This window comes from Nasonia vitripennis (assembly GCF_009193385.2).
Source record: "Nasonia vitripennis strain AsymCx chromosome 1 unlocalized genomic scaffold, Nvit_psr_1.1 chr1_random0005, whole genome shotgun sequence".
NCBI classification, from domain to species: Eukaryota; Metazoa; Arthropoda; class Insecta; order Hymenoptera; family Pteromalidae; genus Nasonia; species Nasonia vitripennis.
In genome coordinates, this window is record NW_022279591.1 from 1,799,411 (window position 1) to 1,819,108 (window position 19,698).

General features: G+C 37.9%; 1 protein-coding gene across 4 annotated transcripts in view; it reads right to left on the reverse strand.

Moving 5' to 3' along the window:
- Nucleotides 1–222: 222 nt before the first annotated feature.
- LOC100118566 (coiled-coil domain-containing protein AGAP005037) overlaps nucleotides 223–19,698 on the reverse strand; it is a 1,551,999-nt gene continuing 1,532,523 nt past the window's right edge. For 2 of the 4 annotated variants that reach the window (XR_004345134.1, XR_004345131.1), the window contains one exon: nucleotides 223–319. The gene's annotated coding sequence lies outside the window, so the exon portion shown is untranslated. The remainder of the gene's footprint in view (nucleotides 320–19,698) is intronic. The other 2 variants (XR_004226356.2, XR_004226360.2) reach the window with 2 other exon arrangements.

Sequence of the window (19,698 nt, forward strand, 5' to 3'; positions counted from 1 at the left end):
ATAGCATCATTTAAATTGGAACTTTGAAAGGACAGGAAATAGTTTTTTATTATAGAATAGATCAGATTTTCATTACAGAATTAACAACTTTATTCTGCTTGAATGTTTTTTTTTAACATGAAATAAACTTTATTAATGCTTATGTATATTTTTTAAACGAACTTTCTTAATTATAGTTATAATATAATTATTTCAGTCTATTTCTATTGCTTTGCGAGCTTCTTTCTAGTTTTGGCCGCGTTGTTGCATTTGCAACGTACCCTTGCATTGAAGAGTGATACGTTGTCCTTTGTGTTTCCAAAACGACTTAGCACATGACCTGTAAAAAATGTAGAATTTTATATTATATAAATTAACCGAAACTATGCATGCATTTGTACGTATGCGTATACACTGAGAAAAATGGAGTTCATTTTAGTAGTATAAAATTTTCTATAATTTTATTTATATTATAATTTATACGTTTTGGGCATATTTTTAGTATTTATATGTATATTTTTTCATAATTCTCGTGAATTCTCGCGTGATTTCTCACGCGATGATTTAGCGTCATTCCTCACATGAGAGATCACTTTAAAAATCACGTCAAAAATCACTCATAAAATTAAGACACTTGTTTTGAAATAAATAAATTCACTATTTTCAACTAAAAAATTATAAAGAATAGATTTATAAATAATCCAAATAATTTGACCGCAAAAAATGAGAGAGAGAAGAATCTTTCGGATAGAACCAGGAAAGGGGAATATATAAAGATAAGAGGAACGAGAAAGGAAAAGAGAAGGCTAAGGAGAGCATAAAAGTACTGAGTTGGAACGTGGCAGGACTGAAAGGAGTAGAAGAAGAGTGATGGAGGTTCATAAAAGGATTCGATGTTGTCTGCCTGCAAGGGACATGAACAGAGGGAGGAGAAGAGGCCAGGATAAAGAAGAGGCTGCAAGGGTACGAGATAAAGGTAAGAGAGGCAAACAAGGGTAGGAACAGAGGAAGGCTGAAAGGAAGAATGATTATGGCAGTAAGCAAAGAAAGCAAAGGGGACACGGTAGATTGGATGAGAGATAGCATAGGTGAATTTATAGGGGGAAAGATTTAAATTAAAGGGGAAAAATGGTGGATAGGTCCGGCATACACGAGTGAAGAAAAAGAAAAGAATTATGAGGAAACGGATGGTTGACGGAAAGAAAAGGGGGGGGGGGAGAAAGTACTATGGTGTGGGGACCTAAACGCAAGAACAAGAACAGAGGGTGGAGATCTAGATGAGGAGGGAAATGAGGAAAAGAGGGCATCAAAGGATGAGATGATAAGCATGGAAGGGGAGGAACTGCTCAATAGAACTAATGAAATCGGTTTGTGCATTTTAAATGGAAATATGGAAGGGATGAGCTGCGCGGTGATAGATTATGGGATAACAAATAAGGAAGGCAAAAGAAAGCCATGAAGGTACATGATAGATATGAATCAGACCACAGAGCGCTAGTGATATAACTGGATACGGAGAGAAGGAAGGAATGGGAGAAGGAGGAGGGAATAAGTAGAACGGCATAGATAGAGAAGGCGACTAAGGAGTATAGAAAATGGTTGGATAGGTGGGGGGAGGGGGAAGGCAAAGACATGGAGAGAGCTGAAAGTTAAAGTAGGAACGCGATACAGGTTAGAAAAGAAGTACGAAAGAAAAGAGAGGAGGGTAAGTGGTGGAATGAGGAACGTAGAACGATGAATGCAGAGATAAAAAAGCCGAGAAGAGGGCTAAAGAGAGGGAGGAGGAGCAGGAAAAGATATATGCAGGAGAAACGAGAGCTAAGAAACTTGCATAGAAAGAAAAAAGAAGAATGTCTAAGGAAAGAAATAAAAGAAGAGAAAAAGGACAGATCAGGCAAAAAGTTCAGAAAGATGGTTAAAAGAAGAAAGAAAAGGAAAAGAGAGCAAGCAGACAGAGGGGTAGAGGACGTAAAATGGCTAGAGTACTTCGAGGGACAATTGGGAGAGCAAGAAGAGCAGCAAGGCAGAGGGATAGGAGACGAAGCGGGGAAAATTTAAAAAAAATAAAAAAATAATAAAAGGAACGTATGCTAAAAAGTAATATAATTAAGTAAACTTTTGTAAAATGTTGTAAATACAATAGCATAGACAATCAAGCACTAATAATAATAATAATATAAAAAAGTAAACTACGAAATAAACTATGTTTACTCGTTAAATTAATTATTTAAATCTTAATAAAATTATTATCATTAATTTACTCTATAGCTATAAATTGTTGGCATGTAAATGATAGATTATTGAGATCTACATACGATGTCCTAGTCATGATTATACCCTACTGAAAATAATTAGGTGATGGTAACACCTGAATTAGGCATTATACCTCTGAATTTTGCGTCTTAAATGATTTGTTTAAAAACAATTTTTTGAATACATTACAGAAATAGTTGCGTGGTCAGTCCGTGATTAGTCGCGTGATAAATGGTGTAATTATAATATTTTCAGTAGGGTTACGTGATTTATCACGTACGAAATTGATCAATAGCGTCACGCTATTTATTATGCAATTTGTCGTGTAAAAATGGCTCAGATTGTAAGACGATGGATTGCGAAGTTTAAGAACTAGGGTTCAATACTCGGTTGTTTTTTCATATTTTTTGTGGTCAATTTATTATGGATATACATTTTTATAATTATTAAGGTAAAGATAAAAAAATCTATTTAAAATTAAACTAATACTTTAATTTCATGTGTTACATGATTTCTAACGTGAAAAATCACACCTAATTGTCACGTGAGAAATCATGTGATAGATCACATGAGAAGTCAAATCATTTATCATGCAATAAATCATGTGATAAATCACGTGCATACTTGCATTTACAACCATAATTATAAGACAAAATAAGGTACTTAACCTAGTGACTAATGACTAGTATAGTATCAAAAGTAATATTTTAGCAATATCATGTCATTGCCTTTAATTGTTAACTATCTTAACTCCTAAGTAATATTGCAATTTTATAAAACTGTTGGAATATAGGCGCTAACACCCGACATACGATCCGTACCGACTGCTCGTAGCGCCCACGACGTCGAGTCGACTCAGTCACGTGATCTGCCGCTCAGCTCGGCGTCGCGCGCGGGCTGCCGCCTCACTGTTCGCCAGCTCTCCGAGCAAGCAACATCTCGCGCTCACGGAACGCTTATCATCATCACGCTCTGTCGCGTTTAGATTAATAAAGCCACGTTTAGTTCTTTACTTTATACAAGTGTATTCTCTTCGTGTCACATTGAAACGCTCATCACTTCTTCTTACTGGTCCTTGGTACTTTTTTAATATTAGATTTTAATAAAAGAAATAATAAGTCTAATATTTATTAGATAAAGTAATAAAGATTTGCAAATCTGAACCGTGGATCCGAATTCAGATTTGGAATAAATCGATTTTACTTTAAATTATTATTTAACGAATAATATAAAAAGAAAATTGATTTTAAATGAATTAAATAATAATAATAATAGTAGATCCGGGATTGTGGGTAATGGATATGCAACGCAATAATTATAAACTCTTGTTTATATTTAAAATAGTGTGTATATTAACAAAAATAATTTAACATAAGAATAATGCCTATTATTGCTATTATTCTTTTTAAATCAGATTTAGTTACAATTTTGTTTATTTTTTTATGAAGACTTCTGTTATGCGATTATTAAATATTATTAAATTCTACGCTTAATTTTGCAGTAGAGTATGTGTTAGAGCGCTTAAAAGTGCTGCTCGAATTTTATAATTATTAAATTCTACGCTTAATTTTGCAGTAGATTTCTGTATATGTACTAAGGCGCTTAAAAGTGCAGCCAGAGTAGACTAGGGCGCTTAAAAATGCTGCCGTTAGTGATTGAACACAGGCCTCGCATGGCCTTTTATAGGGCGCTAGGCGAGCGCTGATCGAGCCGCCGAAAATATTCGCACATTCACACAATCATACTATCATTCATTCATATTTACATTTATCATTCATACAAACATACTCGGATGCGCACGACTCGCCGTCGCTCGCTTACGCTCCCATATACATATAAATACTGTTATGCAACGCGCTGCTGCTAATGCTGGCTTGGTAGCTGGAGAGAGAAGGGGGACGCGCACGCACACATGCGCGCGCGTCGATGGCCTGCCGTCGCTGCGTTGCCTACTGCGTAGCTGCTGGTTTCGTAGGAGGTGAGAAGAGTGGGGACGGCCGAAATATTCCGTGCGCTCGCTGTATAGGCAGAGTCGGATGTTTTTTAGGATTTTTTAAATGTATATGTTCTAGGAAGTTACACGCCGGATCGTGTATAGGGCATTACATAGTCCCCTAGTAGAAATTTATCAACTAGTTGAGAAATTTCTACTACACCTCTAGAAAAAATGATCCAAATTTAAAATTATTTTTCTAAGTAGATAAAAAAAAAGATGTATTGAGTAAATTAATTGAAAAAATATGTATTGCTACATTTGGAGCATTTTTTTACCTTAGGTTGTTGTCTGTATACCACACTTACTCCTCTTCTGTCTTGCCTCCTCCTTCTTCATCGAGTTCCACTCGCTTTCAAAGTCTATGTGGACTTGTCGCTGCCAAACCTTGGACCCGTAGCCAAAAGTTGCGAAGGGGTTCGGTTTCTGCGATGGTCGACGGAGGAGAGCGTCGAGTACCCCGTTGGTTCCGCTCACCGGAGAGGGCTTTGTAGTAGATGTTGTTATTGCCGGTGTGTCGAAAAGCGCGTGCAGCTTTGTCTCGATCCGATAAGCTCTCTCCTCGCATCTCAGCTTCTTCAATCGCTTCAAGTTGAGGCGCACGGACTCGATTGCCGTGATCCTTGGTTGGGTTGTAGCAGATGTTGGTTGTGCTGTGGTTATAGGAGGAGGCGTGAGGCTCTCCTTCGGTATTATAAGAGTTGAAGGTAGGTCGCACTGAACTGCTCGACCGTACGGCATTCTAACACCACGCGACTTCCACGTATATGTAAGCCATGCACGTTCTTCGGCTGTTCGCGGCGTAACTTCGCGGTCTCCAGGCTGGATTGTCTCCTGTCCAATTTGGACAGTCTGGACCCAAACGTCCTGTCCGGAAATTAATTTACGTGGATAAACTACTGATGTATGGTTTGAGCGCTTAAAAATGCGTCCCATATTGCCTATAGATTCTTTTTTTTAAAAGCGCTTAAAAGTTGCGACTCTCAAAAATGTACTGACGATAGTCAGTTCTAGCTTGCCCTTATATGGGTCAAAATTTGCAGAAAAAACTTATGAAAAACTTATACCCCTCAAATTCGTAGTGGGAGTTTGTTTTGAAGGTATTGACACGGCATTGTAGTGTTTTGATGAAAAAAGGGAAAGACAGTGGCTTTGTCTACATTCCTTTATTAGGCTTTAGGAATAATATGCTTAAGCCGAGTTTGTATTGCCCTCAGTAAATTCATGCTTTATCTTTGTACAAATCTCTCTACAAGTATTTGACTGAATTAATTATTTTTTATTATCGTATAGAAATAGAATAATACTTGTAGGGTATGTTTTCTATAGATTGAATCATTTTTTCTTCTTTTTGTATATTTTTTATTAAGTTTAGGTATATTTTAACCTATTGAGTGTACAGTCATTCTTTGTATGAGTTAATAAATGTTAGGAGGTTCTGGAATTCCATAAGTAGAAAGAAAAACATTGTTATATAAATTATCTCAGATCTGCAAATTTTATGCGATCAGACAAAGACTTGCAATTTATACATTCATCCAATTTATAGAAATATTATGTATTAATTATTTATTATTTTCTATAACATAGAAGATATATGCGCGATACATCATCTATAATGATTCATTATTTAAGTGTGAATTAAGAAGTTTATGTTTTAAAGTCAAATAAATTATTTTGATATTATTCTTATTTCTACTAAACTTTTCTATGGTATTTTTTTAAATCATTTATATGAAAACGACCTTTTTCCTTTTGATTTTCTCGATCAATCAAAAAATATGACGTTTTCCCGATTTTTCTTTGGATCTCATATGGACCTTCGTAGATTGAAAAAAATTTTGAAATTTTCTTGTTCTCTATGTCAGATATATTATTTGACTTTAAAAGAACTTCATCGCCTTCGTTAAAATTAACAAAAAATTGTTGTTTTTCTAGATTATATTTATCAGCACGTTTTTGTGCTTTTGTTTTGATACGTATATCAACCGACAATATATCCGACCCAGCCGGTATGTTTTTCGCTCGTGAACGTGCGGAAGAATCTCCCGAGTTCTTTGTTTACTCGCTCGACGATGTTACTTTGCGGGTGTCTTATGGACGAGAAGATCAAATCGATGCTTTCTTCGGTTAATTTTTTGCTCCACGCGTTCGCGGTGAACTGTGGGCCGTGGTCACATGAAATGCGCTTTGGTTTTCCGTATTGAGGAATATAATCGTAGAAAATTTTCTTTATAGTTACAGTGCAAGTTTGTCGTCGTATTGGATATAGAACTACGAATTTTGAAAATGCATCTATGGTTACGAGAATGTTTTTCATTCCACCGCGCCCCGTCGGTAAGGGACCATAAAAATCTATCGACAATAAATCGTTTGGTGCTTCTGGAATAATAGATTCCATAGGCGCTGCACATGTGCGAGTTGAGACTTTGTTTCGTTGACATGAGTCGCAAAAAGCAATTATTTTTTGTGTGTTGTGTCGTATATTTTTTATATAGATAATATTTTTTATACAATATTTTTTATATAGAAATCTTCTTGTAACATACGAATGACTTTTTTCGCGCCAACATGGCCGTACATTTCGTGTGTTTCAAGAATTAGTTGTTCTATCATGTTTTTAGGAACCATGATTTTATATGAATTCGATTGATTCTTTTTGTAAATAATGTTGTTTTTGATTAGATAAGTTAATTTATTTGGATCTTTATCATCAGAGTTTTTTGAAATTAATTGATTTAAATACTCGTCATCGCGTTGATGCGCTGACAAGTGTTTGAATTTATTAAACAAATCTTTTGAAAATTTCTGTTTTTTCACAATTGCGATAATAATTTCTCCCGGTTTTCGTTTATCGTCTGGATTATATGTTGGATGTTGACTAAGCATGTCGGCCGCTACGTTTTCTTTTCCCGATACATGGTCAATTTGTATATTGTAGTCTTGTGTGCCGAGAAGCCATCTACGAATCCGATTTCCGATCAATTTACATTTGAATAAGAAAATTAAAGCCTTATGATCAGTCTTTATATATACTTTAGTCGCACGTAAATATGTACTAAATTTCTGCAGACTCCATACAACCGCGAGTAATTCTTTTTCTGTCGTAAAATATGTAAGTTCTGCTGCTTTTAACGTTCTACTAATGTATATGATAACCCGTTCATCTCCTTTGTTATCTATTTGTGAAAGTGCACCCGCAATTGCGAAATCAGACGCGTCGCAACGGAGGATGTATGGTTTGGATGGATCAGGATATGCAAGGCAAACGTCTTTTTCAAAAAGCTCTTTTACTTTATTGAATGCTTTTTGTTGTCTGACCCCCCCCCCCCAGGATTTTTGTTTGTCTTTTTTCAATAACTCCAATAATGGTAGTAGTTCATTTGCATGATTGTTCGTGAATTTGGCGTAAAAATTTATTGTTCCGAGAAAAGCTTGTAACTGTTTTATGTTTCTTGGAATAGGATAATTTTTTATTGCTTCTATTTTATTTTCTTGTGGTTTGATTCCTTTAGTCGAGAGAATAAAGCCCAAGAATCTTGTTTCTTCTTTAAAGAATTCCGTTTTCTCAAAATTTAATGTGAAATTCCATTTAATTAAACTTTCAAATAATCTTTCTAAATGATTCAAGTGATCTTTTTCACTTTTTGAGATGCACAGAAAATCATCCACGAAATTTAATATGAAATCACCGAGATTTTTTGTAACGTGAAATAAACCGCGAATTAAAGCTGGATTGCTTATTTTTGTACCGAAAGGAACTACTTCAAATTCGTATAATTTTCCTTCGAACATGAATGCAGTGTACTGCTTACTTTCCTCGCTTAAAGGTATTTGCCAAAAACTTGACGTTAAATCGAGACTCGACATGACTTCTACACCGTGACATTGTTGTAGAAGTTGTTCTATGTTTTGGGGTGATTCAAGATTATCCTCTAACATTTCATTTACTTTGCGTGCATCTAAACATAAACGAATTGTATTGTTCTTTTTTATTACCGGTACAAATGAACTTATGAAATTACTACTTGACCGACGTATAATTTTCTAATTTAGCATTACTTCAATTTGCTCCCGTAACTTACTTTTCATATTTATATTTACTGGGTACGGAGGAATGAAGAAAGGTTCAGGATTTTCTTTTAATTTTAGTTTATATTCAAAACCGACTAATCTTCCAGGTTTTTTATAGAATACTTTACGATATTTTTGAATTAAATTTCTTAGTTTATTGAACGTTTCTGGATTTTTTACTACACAGGATTTAATTTTTTCGTTGATTTCCATATCAGTAATATCGTATGGATCAACTAATGAATTACGATCATTTCGTCGATACGTTAATTCATTTAAATAAGGTGAGTGAGAATCAACATTCATCGTTGTATCCTCCTCGAGTATCTCTATATAGCGATGATCCATGTTTGATTCTAATAAACTTTTGCTTTTATAAGATAATTTTTCAATTTTATCATTTATATTTATTATGATTTCATCATTTTGGGTATCTATAATAGTACCAAATTCTTTGATTTAGTCGATTCCGAGAATACAATCGCGGATTAACTTAGGAATTATTAGGAAGATTAAGTCTTTCATACAAGTGCCAATTTGTGTACTCGACATTATTTGTTTGTTTAGACGAGTTGATTTTAGGCCAGTCGCCCCTCGAATTATTGTACCCACTATAGGTAAGGTAGGAATATTTTTAAATTGATCAATGTTTATCAGATAGAAATTTTCTGAAATGCATGTAATTTGACTTCCGTTGTCAACTAAAGCTTTAATTGGAATATTATTAATTTTAATCTCAATTTCCGGGCTAGCGCAAATCTCATTTTTTACTTCGTCATCTGATTCGTATAATAAGTCCTCTCGAGTATTGTTGAAAATTGTGCAAACTGAAATTTGTTTATCAGTTGTTCCTTGTATATCTGAGATATTATTTAAGTTATTTTCCGAGGTACAAGAAACAACTGTTATTGGTTATGACGGTAGCTCGGCCGTCATTATTATTTTAAGTTGTTTGTTGTTTATGCTACTATTCACCGTTTCCGTCGGCTGTGCAGAAGGCACTAGATTCTACCGACTATAATCTATCCGCGCACGGACGTAAAGACGTATGAACACGCGGCGGTGATAGTAGTACTCAGGACGTGGATTCAAAAGGAGGAAAAGTCAATGAACACTCGCAGATTATTGTAAAACTTAGACTAACTGTTTATTGGTGCTTGGCTTACACAAGCGCGCCAGACGGGCGCAGGCCAGCTACCAGCATGTAGTCGAGGTGAGAGAGAGAGAGTAGGCTTAAAGTCGCCCGAGTAAGCGAGAGTTGATAAGAACTAGTACTTACAGATGTACGTGGCTGGCACGGCCGTTCTAACCCACGCGAAGATGGTCTCGGACGGATTGTCCTCGGTTCGGTTGACCTCGCAACCCTCGCACACAATAATCGCAATCGCAGAGTGTCTATTCGCGAAACGGAGCGGAGCGAAGACAGACTCGGAATGGCTCGCTAGCGCGAGCACAGATTTACCTATGCCCTCTTGCACACTGTTGTCAACTCTTGACAGCAGTGTGCGAGCAGGTGGCAACATTGTACTTGGCTGAATTTAAATCTCTCTCGATGCTTATTCTCTCTCTCTCTGTCTCTCTTACTCTCTCACATGCTGCGCCTTTAGTAGCTGTAACAACAGAAGTATTATACAGAATGTTGATTCTGTCCCGGAGAGACGTCGTAACGTGCTCAACGTGCGTTAATTGCACTGGCAACCGTTACATGGTTTTTTGTCAGGTACCCCAAGTATCTTCTAAACAATCATTTAACGAATCTTCTAATAAAAATTTTGTCGTAGTTGGTTTCGAAATTATTGTTTTAGGTTTTGTGCCTATTTCTTTAAAAGTAGGTTTTGCCGAGTTGCTCGTTTTTGTCTCGATTACGTTTAACGTCTGTATTTGAGGACTCTTTTTTGAAAAATTTTTGTTTTGAGAGTCTGATTGTTGATTTGTAGCTTTATTTGTTTGATATTTTCCAGAGGATTCTGTGTTTGAATCGTCGGAATTAAATTTTTTCTTAAATAGAGATTGTCTTTCATTGTGACCGTTATCTTTGAAAGCAAGTAATTCAAAAAATTTATCTTGTGTGTTTATATTTTGTGATTTAACCGTAAAGCGGATGTCCCAGTCAAAGTGGATTGAAATTTTTCTTACAAGTTCGGCTTCTGAAAAGTTTCGTTCTAAATCTTGCGCGAATCCCCAGACATACGTAGCATATTCAAGATGAGAGTATTTTGAACCAGAATTATATCTGTTGTACTCAACTTTCCGTGACCACTCATCTTGGATATCCTCGTTCCAAAATCGGGCTTTAAATTTTCTTTCAAAATCAGATATATTATTGATTGAGTATTGTGCAATGTCGAACCACGAAGAAGCCGTGTTTTCTAACGTTAGACTAATTATTATATTCATTTCAGAGCCATCCAAGTTTAAAACGTCTATGTATCTCTTAAGATCGCGTAAATACCGCATTGGTTTTTCTTTACTGTCAGCTTTAAATGTTGGTGGTTTGAGTTTAGGTGATTGAGACGTAAGACTTAGTATTGTGTTATTTCCATCCAGAGTAATTTCGTGATTTGATGACCGAATCTTATTGTGTTTACCCGTTAAGTTTTGATATTCTTCCGTAAAAGTTTTGTTAGAATTTTCGATGTATGTTTTTTAGTTCTGTAACGTTTCATCGAATTTAAGAAGTGTATTGTTATATGTTGTGGGTTCAATTTCGAGTGATTTATTTCGTTTTTCGTTTGATTTAGTTATTTTTAATAAATTCTGACTTGTATTTGTCAAAGCAGTTATTTTTGAGGTTATATCTTGTTTTAAATTCGTTAATAAGACTTCTGCGTCCTCTTCGTATTTTCTAATTTTCATATCTATTAGTGTTTCTACGTTTGCCGAAGGGCTAGTTTTTGGTTGAACCTCGAGACGAAGTTCGGAAAATTTCAAGGCTACTTTACTATCGATAGACTTTTCAATTTTTTCTTTAAATTTGTCTAAATCATCGTAGTCTAGTTTGCTTATTATACTCGTATCTATCTCATCAATTCTTGTTTTAAGCGTGTCATAGTTTATGTTTAAAGCCATGTATTTCGAATCAATTTTTTCGACCCGTTCGTTAATCTTTTTATATTTTATATCTTAATCATTGACGATTTTCGACGTTTCGTCTGCTTTTTCTAGAAGATAGCTTAGTACTTCGTGTACTTTCCGTGACCAGTTGGCGTTTGATGAAGGATCGTCGATCATTGACTGGTTCGCGTCATCTGTAGTAAGTACTGCTTTAAGGGTTTCGTTTAATTGTAATTTTAATTCTTTCGCGGCTACACTACGGGTGATCATGGCGCTTTTTCGAAGCGTACTGGAAAATATGGTGTTACCCGATTCCGCCATTTTAATTTCGTTTATGCCTCCGTATACGTCTGTATAATTTTTTAAATTGTTATATAAAAAGAAAAGTTATTGTATTTATAATGAACACAACTTTTTCTGGACACTAATAAAATCCTGAATAAGATTTAAAATAATTTCATGGTGTATATTTGATTCTTTATTGATTTTCTTAACATTTGTCATATCATTTACAAGTATACATAAAAGTTGGGTCTGGTTATCACTTTCGTCTTTTAATTTATTTAAAATTTTATTGCGTCTTATTTTATATTGAATATTTTCGTTAGTTATATCAATTATTTTATATTGAATATTTTCATTAGTTATATCATTCAATTTATTGTTTAAGATTGCAATTTGAAATTCAAGATCTTTTATCCTTTGATCTTGAGATCGTGAACGAAAAAATAGGACATCCAAAGCTCTTGAAATTTTTAATAATTGAACCTTCTGGTTAATCTCATTCGGATCGGTTGGTATGCGTCGCATTAGTTTTATAATGTTTAGATAAATTTATATTTTATAATTTTCAATGACTGCAAAATATACAGACTGTACGTAGAACAGATCTGCATCTTGATAGTGGTACAAAACGGTAAATATTTTTATCAATAGGAAAGCTTTAATTATTATTGATTTTACTTGTTGCACATCCATTTTAAAAACCAACCATCCTGGCAGGATCGCCATTGAAACGCTCATCACTTCTTCTTTCTGGTCCTTGGTACTTTTTTAATATTAGATTTTAATAAAAGAAATAATAAGTCTAATATTTATTAGATAAAGTAATAAAGATTTGCAAAACTGAACCGTGGATCCGAATTCAGATTTGGAATAAATCGATTTTACTTTAAATTATTATTTAACGAATAATATAAAAAGAAAATTGATTTTAAATGAATTAAATAATAATAATAATAGTAGGTCCGGGATTGTGGGTAATGGATATGCAACGCAATAATTATAAACTCTTGTTTATATTTAAAATAGTGTGTATATTAACAAAAATAATTTAACATAAGAATAATGCCTATTATTGCTATTATTCTTTTTAAATCAGATTTAGTTACAATTTTGTTTATTTTTTGATGAAGACTTCTGTTATGCGATTATTAAATATTATTAAATTCTACGCTTAATTTTGCAGTAGATTTCTGTATATGTACTAAGGCGCTTAAAAGTGCAGCCAGAGTAGACTAGGGCGCTTAAAAATGCTGCCGTTAGTGATTGAACACAGGCCTCGCATGGCCTTTTATAGGGCGCTAAGCGAGCGCTGATCGAGCCGCCGAAAATATTCGCACATTCACACAATCATACTATCATTCATTCATATTTACATTTATCATTCATACAAATATACTCGGATGCGCACGACTCGCCGTCGCTAGCTTACGCTCCCATATACATATAAATACTGTTATGCAACGCGCTGCTGCTAATGCTGGCTTGGTAGCTGGAGAGAGAAGGGGGACGCGCGCGCACACATGCGCGCGCGTAGATGGCCTGCCGTCGCTGCGTTGCCTACTGCGTAGCTGCTGGTTTCGTAGGAGGTGAGAAGAGTGGGGACGGCCGAAATATTCCGTGCGCTCGCTGTATAGGCAGAGTCGGATGTTTTTTAGGATTTTTTTAAATCTATATGTTCTAGGAATTTACACGCCGGATCGTGTATAGGGCATTATAACATCCTGTTCCTTATCATATCACGCATAGGAAATATCCTTTATACTGGCAGGATATGGGCCCAGCATGCTTCCACTGCGCGGATCGGTTTTCGTGAACAGTGACACAAGTGTAAGAAAAGAAGAACGACGATACACACTCGAGGAAAGAGGCACGCTGACTCCCAGTGAACGACACGACCACATCGCTCTACAAAATCAAGCTTCCTTCGGCTTACGCTTCAAGGTCACCGTCAATACAAAACAATGGCATCAGGTCCATTTAGATGGAAAAATCCGGAACCTACGTGTAAGTACTATTTATAAAGTGAAGCAGAAAATAAATTCGGTTCATCAGGAACAAAGAAAAATGCGTTTTCTCTTGTTTAAAAAAAAAAATAAAGTGAGAATAAATTCGGTTTATCGGGAACAAAGAAGAATGCGCTTTCTCTTGTTTAAAAAATTGAAGTGAAGAAAAATCGGCTTATCAGGAAACGCGAAATAAAATCTAAGAAAAAAACGAATTCACGAAAATCGCGTAGAGAAAACAAAGCGAATAAGTATTTCGAAAAATCACGTTTTCATAAAAGTCAAAACGCGCTGAAACAAGAAACATCGACAAAACGCATTTCCCAGAATTTCAAACGGACAAAGCCGTGCGCTAAGCTTCTCGGTACGAAATGCCAGTAAAAGGGGGGTTGCTAAGGAACCGAGCCAACATGGCCGCCTCAGCTCTCTCTCTCTCTCTCTCTCTCTCGCACGTAAGCTACGGAACGGAGAGAGAGAGAGAGAAGAGCGAAAAGACGCCGCTGCGAACAACGCGCGAAGCAAGGCGCAACTGAAACGCGGTAACGCCATTTTGAATCTGACGCGCACTATACATTAGTACGTGTGGACAAGAACGGTGGGAGAGTTGCTGTCGATGCGCTCGCACTTAGTAACAAACAACTTACAAACACGATACGAATTGGATGATGTTCGGACACGTGTGCGCGCATATGTGCGGGTCGTGAAAACAATATCGACACACACGATAAAGCGAGAGCCGAAAAAGGGGTCATGCGCAAATGCACAGGTCACGTGATCACTCTACACGTACGTGGCAATTTCAAATCGCTAACGCGCGCTAATACTACCAGTGCAAGTCTGCCTGCGTGCTACGCTGCTTGCAGACACCGTGTATGTGGGGCTGCTGAACTATAAGCCCACTCAGCAATTAATTAATTAATTAATTGAATTAATTAAACAAAGATCAATTTATAATACGATATAATACGCGTGATGAAAAACTTATACGTCTAGTGTAGGTCTGCCTGCGTGCTGCGCTGTTTACAGACACCGCGTAGGTGGGGCTGCTGACGTACGAGTAAACTCTGCAGTAAATTAATGAAGCAATTTATTTAAAAAAAAAAAAAAAAAATGAAATGATGTTTATTTCAGTTTGTAAATGTACAGATCGGATAAAGAAAAGATGATCTAAGAGTAATAATTAATCACAAAATGTTTCAACAGATCCAAGCTCAAGCTCATAATGGGAGGATATACGGAAAAAGATACTGGAAGAGTATGGATTGTACTATGAAAGGCCTGACGAGGAACTCTGGCTCACGCTCTACAGCGGAAATATATGGATAGTCACCAACAAAGACAAAAGACTCCTGCTAGGTAATGAAGTCATGTTTATATTTAATATATATAAATATCAATGTATGAAAAGTTTAACGGGCTTGTAGCCAACGTAATGAACGACACGGAGTCTGTGAGGATCTGTGAGAGGTTTAACACGAAAAACATGTAATTGACTTGGTACGTGCGCACGTACAGACACTTAGTCAGTGTCCCATGCTCAATAAAAACTGGACCCTCGCCCAGATCTGCCAAACCTGGTCTCGTGCTCAGTGGGTCTCGGACGGGAGGAGCAGTGCTTTGGCACATATTCTGCAAGAAGAGACTAGTTTGGTTGGGGATTTCTCTCTTCTAGAAAGAGCCTCGACCGACGGCAAGGTGGCCTGGTGCTTGTGCACAAAGCACTAGGAGCCTTGTACGGGTATCCTCTCTACCGCAGACTAATATTACATGTGTTTTACAGATTAAAACATCCTCACGCTGGAAGAGTCAGCAAAGATGCTGGAGATTCTAAAGGCAGCTCGTGACCAAATGGTAGGGTTGAGAGGACCCATAAGCCACTGCAGCGGCGCAGAGAGACCTGGAGCCATTACATCAACGCCAACGCAAACGCATCAAGCTGTTACAAATAGCAACATGAGCGATCTCATCCGCCTGCTGCAAGAAAGTACCAAGGCCCAAGTCGAGCTCAGTGACAAACTGGTTGAAAGGATGTCCTCAATTGCTAAAGAAAATGTCAAAATGAACCAGAATCTGGAGAAATTAAACGAGACGTTCAAAGGAGGGATGAGTGTCCTGACAAAATCTGTTGAGGAACTGAAGCTCAAAGACCAAGGTACAGGCAGTAAGCCTAAAGTCTCGAGGAGCCGCTCAAGCTGTTTCCGAAACGACGTCGATGCTTCTGGCACCGGGAGTCCGAGACTTCACAAGTGCAGACTTCAGAGGCTCGTCCACTCTCATGCCCGGACCACGCATTTCAAGTCCATACGAATGGGATGACAACGTTAACACGAACACGCTTAAAGATCTGCCTCCGTACAAGGACTGGCGCGTGGAATCAGCTGAACGTCTTGGAACGAAATTCGATAAAATAAGACTACCAGAAGATACAGATATAAGTAAACGTTTTTCTAATTGTAGCCTGATACAGTTAAATAAATTTAATCAATCCAGACAAATGAATCCGTCTAACACAAGCGTGAACGATACGAAACTAAAACAAACAAATATAACGTGAACGTATAGACTTAAGCTAGACTCAGAATACGCCCCTTTCGTGGACTTCTTATTTTCGGAATTAAGATCACGAACGTTGTTTTATATATTCGAAAGATACGATTACAGCTTGGTAAACCAAGAAGAACTTGAACACGACAAGAACATTGTACGAGAGATTATTTTGAACAAAATAGATGATAAGTACCATCTATATACCATGAGTATTAAAGACCCAGTAGAATTACTGGAAAAGATTAAAGAAATGAAAAGGAACGAATTCAGAAACAACGCCCACACAGCTCAAAAACGACTGTTTAACCTAAAGTTCAATATAGACAAAGAATCGGCGTTTAATTTCTGTTTAAGGTTCGAAGACCTGGTTAGAAAATACGAAAGCAATGAAGGAATAGACAAAATGACTGAAACAGCCAAGAAAAGTCTATTTTACAATGCAGTAGAGCAAGCCTACCCAGAAGTTATTACAGCTGAAAATTTAGCCAGCCGTAGTATGAGTAGGAGGTATACATACAATGAACTAAAAGACCTAATTTTACAGATCGATAACTTACGTCAGAAAAGCACAGGAACCTCGGTTCTGCTTGGATTCACTAAGGAGGACAGGAGGAGTCGTTCTACGGAGAGACGATCGATAAGCCGAGAAAGACCGAGTAAACGATGTGAGAGATATGTCAGCCAAGCTCACATAACTGCAGACTGCTCGCACAGCGAGCCTAAGTGCTTCAATTGCAACGTGTTTGGACACATCGCGAAAGACTGAAAGGAGCCTAAGAAAGTACCCTCACGTAAAAGAACGACCGAGAGGAATAGGAGCTTTTCACCGAAACGAAAGCAGAGGAGACAGTAAAGCAAGTCTCCGAGGCGAGAGAGAGAGAGAGAGAGAACATCTTAGCAAGTCACTGTCTGGGTCGCCATTTAGAAAGTCCGCCTTCCGTTCACCTACACCAGGAAAAGGTAACACGATTACTGATTCAGTATGTATGTATGTGAGTCTGAACGAATACGATAATACGACACAGAAGTTTATCATAGATTCGGGAGCAACCGATCATATGACAAACTCCAAACTTATTTTAACGCAATTGCATGAGAAGGTTGAATGTGTAATAGGCTGCGCTAATAAAAACGAAAAATCAAGCATAAAATCAACTAATCAAGGTCGAGTCAAGTTTGAATTGACAAATGGCAAAGTAATTGATCTAGATAAAGTAATATACGCGAAAAAATTTAAGTAAGAATCTGCTTTCACTCAAACGTTTTGCAGATCAAGGCTTATGTGTGTATCTGGACAATAGAATAATTAAGGTTTATGAACCAAATACGAAAGAGAGTATTTTTGAAGGAAAGTTTGAAAATCCATTTTGGATAATCGATTTGAAGGTAAAAATGAACAAGAGCCAAATGATACACACAAATGCATTGATCTCTCACAAAAACGATAATAAGAACATTAAGAAAAAAGTAACTTTTAGCGATGAAAGAACGAATACAGAACCGACAGTTCAAAACGATAATGATAAAGATAGGTCTACTGACGTGATTAACATCGTAAATTTATGGTATATTAGATTAGTACATACGTCTCTGAACAAAGTAAAATCGTTAAAAGAATTATATCCTGACATTAAAGAATTTCGGAAAAAAGATCACGGCGTGTGCCTTAAAAACTGCGAGATATGTAAAGTAGCTAAAATGAATAGACCGAAGTTTGAGAATAACAAAGAAATAGCAACGAAACCATTGCAAAGAGTCAGCGCTGATACGATGGTACCCATAACACCAGCTACTCATCCGAAAGGCTGTAGGTTTATAGTGGTGTTAGTGGATAACTATTCACGTTTTGCAATGGCTTACCCAGTGAAACACAAATCGGACGCTGCTGAATGCATCGATGACTTCGTAGCAAAATGTCGAAATATATGCGGAAAGGACGAAAAATTCTGTTACTTGGACTGCGACCAAGGCACTGAATTTACCAGCGGAAAGACCAAGAAAGTATTGGACAAATATGGTGCAGAATTGAGAACAGTCTGCCCATATACTCCGCAACTGAACGGCATCGCTGAACGCTACAATCAGACAATTCAGAAAATTACGAGAACTCTGATGTATGATTCAAGGTTGCCAATGAATGCCTGGGATCTAGCGGTGAAAGTCGCAGTGTACTTGTACAATCTGACGCCTCATAAATCGATTGGATTCAAATCTCCACTGTTAGTCATCAACCCAGAATCAAAAATATACATTAACCAGATCAGGAGATTTGGGTGCGTGGCTTTCGCCAAGGTTCAAGGCAACAGGAGACTAAGTTCGACAAACTGTCGAATAAAACAGTGTTGGTAGGATACACCGATACAGGCTACTTGCTGTTGAATCCAGAAGACGGTAAAGTGTACGAAAGTAGAAACGTACAATTTATCGAAAGCAAAGTCTTTGGAGACGTCTACAATCCCGAAGATATTAAAAATTGGACAATAACTAACAACACTCTTAACAGAGAAACTTGGTTACTCGACTTCGAGGAGGAAAATCCAAGCCCACCGGAAGAAGTGGAATCAGTACCCAAAAAGAAAGGCAGACCACGCAAAGAAAATCAAAAGTCAGCAGTAAAGCCACCTCCAAAGGTGATACACAGACCAGTCACTCGAAAGCAGACGCAAAGCAGAGAAACTGCAGCTGGTGCCAACTTCACAAGCGCGCCGATGCCGCATCAACCGCCATCGCGGATCATCGCACGTCTGGCAAACGCTGCACGCTTCACGCTGATATTTTCAGTCGTTCCATCATCGCGCCATTTCGCGCCGAGCAGCGTCATGTCGTGCGCGCGCCCTACTCTCACGTTTTACTGCGTCTCGCACGGCACAGCAAGCAGCCGTACGCCTCGCTTGCATCGTCAGACGCCGCACAGACCAGCTCATCGCTGGGCCAACAACTTGCTTACGACGATGCCGACGATCACCGACGAGCTCATCGCTCCGGATTTTGCAGCCATCGCAGCCAGCCGATCGCCGTCGTTCAGCACGCTAATCATCGAGCGGCTCTGCCGCACCCAGTCCCTGCCAGCAGCGCGGCATCCTCCCGATGTCCACCTATCATAGCGGGATTGTCGACTTGGCAGCAGCAGTTTACCACGCAGTGTCATCTTCGACCGCATCCTCGGCACCGACGTCCTGGCACATCCCGACACCCGAGGATTCTCAGCGAAGGACGCCTTTCAACGCTGACAACCCAGGGCTCCGGGTCGTCGGCTTCAACATCACCGATAACCGACAGCAAAGACATCCCTGAGGGCATTCATCTCACCCCTCGGGCCCTTTCGCTGACACCTGGACGCTGCGCAGCAACCTCCGGAAGAGGACACTGAAGCCCAGGCAGAAATCTTTTTTTTTCGCCCAGCATCACCGTATTCGTGGGTCCACGTCCATCCAGCCAATCAGGACCTGGCGACTCTGGTCGACCATCAACATCATTTTTCGCCAACGCAGCCTCGCCTTATCCAGGCTC